This window comes from Peromyscus leucopus, chromosome X (assembly GCF_004664715.2).
Source record: "Peromyscus leucopus breed LL Stock chromosome X, UCI_PerLeu_2.1, whole genome shotgun sequence".
Lineage (NCBI taxonomy): Eukaryota > Metazoa > Chordata > Mammalia > Rodentia > Cricetidae > Peromyscus > Peromyscus leucopus.
The window spans coordinates 22356786-22361656 of NC_051083.1; positions in this window are offsets into that span (position 1 = coordinate 22356786).

The following is a 4871-nucleotide window of genomic DNA, read 5'->3' on the forward strand; positions in this document are numbered from 1 at the left end:
ATCTAGTTTAGGTAAGGTCACTAAATTCATAGGCTGTCTCACATCTCTCAGTGAAACCTGCAGACCCAGCTAGGAGGCCTGAGTTGACTACAGAGAACACCTAACTCTCAGAGGAAGACTAGAGACAGATCCTTTGTCTCTACAAACCAGTCCCACAGAGGGACCATATTTATCCTTCTGGGTCTGGGTTACCTTGCTCAGGATGATACTTTTTTTCTAGTTCCATTCATTTGCTTACAAATTTCAAGATGTCATTCTTTTAAAATGACAGCGTATTACTCCATTGTGTGAATATACCACATTTTCCTTATCCATTCTTCTGTTTGGGGACATCTAGTGCCAACATGAGCTGTCACTGTGTTATTGATCTTAGCCATTCTGACAGGTCTAAGATGGAATCTCAAAGTAGTTTTGATTTGCATTTCCCTGATAGCTAAGGACGTTGAACACTTCTTTGTTTATCAGCCATTTGAATTTCCTCTATTGAGAATTCTCTGTTTAGATCTGCACACTATTTTAATTTTTTTGTATCTAGTTTCTTGAGTTCTTTATATATTTTGGATATTAGGTCCTCTATCAGATGTGGAGACAAACATGGTATGTACTCACTTAAAAGTGAGTATTAGCTGTTAAGTAAACGATACTAATGCTACAATCCACAGATGCAGAAAGGCTAAGTAACAAGGAGGCTCTAGGGGGAATGCATGGATCTCCCTGGGAAGGGGAAATAGAATAGATTTTTTGGATCTATAGATCCAAATAGATTATGTGGAAACCTAGTGCAGTGGAAACTCCCTGGAATCTATGAGGGTTACCTTAGCCAAGACTCCTAGTAATGGAGGATACTGAGCCTGAACCGTGCATTTTCTGTAACCAAGCAAGGCTTTCAGTGGTGAGACTGGGATACCAACCCAGCCACAAAAACTTTCGACCTATAATCCGTTCTGCCTGCAAGATGTGCTGGGACAATGGTGGCACAGAACTTGTAAGTAGTGGCCAATTTCTGATTTGACTTATGGCCTGTGCCATGAGAGGAAGCCCATGCCCCACACTGCTTAGATGACCAGAAGGCTGGATAGCCAAGAGACCTAGGGTAAAACCAGATACTATGGCCTTTAAAAAAAGTAGTGGAGGCCAGTCTGGGTCCTCAAGTCCAGGCTTGTTGAAGGCATCCGCAGACCTGTCGGTGCCTTGTGGTGCCTGTGTAGTTAGATGCCATTATGATGAGCAAATATATGGTGGAGAAATGAGAGAGAAAGAGAAAGAGAACTGTTCCTGTGCTGTGGAAAGAGGCAGAACAGAAGATGTGAATGCAGTGGTGAGGAACAGGCTGGTGTGGGTGACATCCAGACTTAGGATGCTGCTGAGGGCCATGTCTGAGTCCATGGCCCTAAAGCAGTCAGGGTCTGAGTTGATATCCATGGCTCCTGTTACCACCTAGGGTGTCGTGGCTGCTTGGGGTTTGGTCAGTCACCTGAGTCCATGTTGGTGTCAGAGAGCCATGTTGCTGCTGAGGCCATGCCGATCTGAGTGGTCTGTGCTGCTACCTGGGGCCATGATGAGGTCTGGGCTAGGCTGAAGTGTAGGGACATGCCTGGGTCCATGGCCCTACTGAAGCCAGGGTCTGTAGCTCCTGTTACCAGCAAAGGCCAAGAAAATATATAGGGTCAGATCACCACCTGAGACCATGTTGGTTTCTGAGGGTCATGCTGCAGCTGGGGTCTGTGTTCATGCCCATGGCCCATGTTACCACAGGAGGCCATAAGAACCAAGCTTGTTGAAGTCTGAAGGCCATGCTGAGACAGCTCCACCTTTACCGGCCCTGGGATAGCTGGCCTTACCCTCGCTGGACACTGCAGCAGGAGAGCTGGTCCTGCCTCTCATGGGAGATCTGGCCCCCACATTTGGAAGAGATGGTCCTACTCACCACAGGCATGGGAGAGCTAGCCCTGATGGCATGGGCATAGGAGAGCTGGCTCTGCCCCTCACCTGTGGGGGGAGGGTGGTCTCAGTGGCCTGGACTGACCAGTTCAGCTACCATCTAGGCCCACATCCTGGGTCTTGGGTTGGCCCACCCTAGCCTCTACTCCATCGATGACCTGATGGAGTGTGTGAAGGGACTGGTCCTGCAGACAATACCGGAAAGATCTCCATGATTTGGGGCAACAGCAGGATATCTGAGAAGAGTTTCAGTGAGGGTCCAATGATGATGGTGCACCAGAGGCCAGAGGCCTCGAACCAGACAAGTGACCCATTGCAATGAACATTTGAGGGCGGGGCTGACTGGACAAAAGGGTATATTGTATGACACACTGAAGTTCCCAATGCCACTAGGATGAATGAAAAGGTGTTAGAGAGGCAGAAAAGACAAGAGAATTGAGGTGGATTTTTTTGTTTGTTTAGTTTTGTTTTTAATTATATTTTTTGGGTTTTCTTTTTGGAGGATGATGTAGGGATGAAGGGCAGATATGAAGGGACTGGGAGGCGAGCAGGATTGGGGTGCATGCTGTGAAATTCCCAAGAATCAATAAAGAATTATGTGATATATAAAAAAATGTAGTGGAACTCTGGTGGAACTCTACTGCTCTGGTGCAGTCCGCAGCAGCAGGCCAGCAGGTAAGAGTCCTGCCTGTAGACTGTACCACCACCCCCCACTGGATTCTGTTGTCCCAAAACCCACTCTGCCACCCAACCCCACCTACCTTATCATCCTCCCAAGGCTAGCCCTTCCCCACAACACCAGCAGATTCCATAGGCACAGGCACAACCCACACCAGTTGGGAAAACAGATACCATAGACATAGGCACAGCCCACACCAGTTGGGAAAACAGATACCATAGACACAGGTACAGTCCACACCAGTCAGAAGAGCAGGAAGATTCACTAGATCCAGACACCCAAACCCCCACAAACCTCAGCTGAGACAAGCCTGCTGGACCTGAAAATCTGCCAATCACCAGAACCCTTGGCCATTCAGGCCAGAAGACAATAAAGGAAACAGATAATAAAGGAAACAAAACACCCATCCAACAAAGACAACATAAGAATCAACACCCATTCCAATAATCATCCCAAACCCAGATGCATAAATGCCAGTGTAAGAATATGTACAACAGAAAAGGCAATATTGCACTGCCAGAACCCAGTGATTCTACAACAGCAAGACCTGAACATCCCAAAGCAGCTGAGGCATAAGAAAACCACCTTAAAAACAACTTCATGAAGATGATAGAAGGACACTGTCAATAGGACAAAATGACAGCCTACAGAATGGGAAAAGATCTTCACTAACCCTACATCTGATAGAGGGCTGATCTCCAAAATATATAAAGAACTCAATGAACTAGACATCAAAAACTCAATCCAATTGAAAAATGGGGTACAGATCTAAACAGAGAATTCTCAACAGAAGAATCTCAAATGGCTGAGATACACTTAAACAACTGTTCAACATCCTTAGCCATTATAAGAAAGTACAAATCAAAATGACTCTGAGATACCATCTTACACTTGTTAGAATGGCTAAGATCAAAAATACTAATGACAGCTTATGCTGGAGAGGATGTGGAGTAAGGGTATGAATATTCCTTCACTGCTGGTGGGAGTGAAAACTTGTACAGCCACTTTGGAAATCAATATGTCAGTTTCTCAGAAAATTGGAATCGATCTATCCAAGAGCCATCTATACCAATCTTGGGCATATACCTAAAGAATGCTCAATAATACTACGAGGATTCTTGCTCATAGCAAGCATTATTCATAACAGCCAGAACCTGGAAACAACTTAGATGCCCTCAACTGAAACATGGATAAAGAAAATGTGGTATATTTACACAATGGAGTATTACTCAGCTATAAAAAACAATGACATCATGAAATTTTCAGGCAAATGGATGGAACTAGAAAAAATCACCCAGAGTGAGGTAACCCAGACTCAGAAAGACAAACATGGTACGCACTCACACATAAGTGGATATTAGGTGTAAAGGATAACCAGGCTATAATCTACAGTCCCAGAGAGGCTAGGTAACAAGGAAGGCCCAAAGAGGGACACATGGATTTCCTTGGGCAGGGGAAATAGATGAGATATGCTGGGTAACTGGGGGGGGGGGTGATGTGGGGATGGGAGCATTAGGGATGAGTTGGGCAGGTTGGGGGCAGTACAGAGAGGAGTACTAAAAGAGATGTCTTGGTAGGAGGGCATTTCAGGTTTAGGGAGAAACCTGGTGCCAAGAAAACTTCCAGGAATTCTCAAGGATGACCCTAGCTAAGACTCATAGCAATAGTGGAGAGGATGCCTCAACTGACCATCTCCTGTAATCAGATTGGTGACTATCCTAAATGTCATCATAGAGCCTTCATCCAGTAACTGATGGAAGCAGATGCAGAGATCCATAGTCAAGCACTGGGCCGAGCTCTGGGAATCCTGTTGAAGAGAGGGAGAAGGGATTATATGAGCAAGGGTGGTCAAGGTCATGATAGAGGAACAGCTGAGCTGACCTGCCACAGAGACAGCTGACCAGAGCTTGTGGGAACTCATGGACTCTAGACTGAAGGCTAGGGGGCCTACATGGGACAGACCTAGGGCCTCTGCATGTGTGTGACAGTTGTGTAGCTTGGTCTGTTTGTGGGGCTCCTTTCAGTGGATCAGGACTTGTCCCTGGTACTTAAGCTGACTTTTGGGAACCTATTCCCCATGCTGGGTTGTCTAGCCCAGTCTTGATGCAGGGAGAGGAGCTTGGTCCTGTCTTAACTTGATGTGCTGTGCTTTGTTGATGTCCATGGGAGGCCTGCCCCTTTCTGAAAGGAGATGGAGGAGGAGTGGATGGGGGTGGGTAGGTGAGAGGAGAGGAGGAAGAGGAAACTGTGA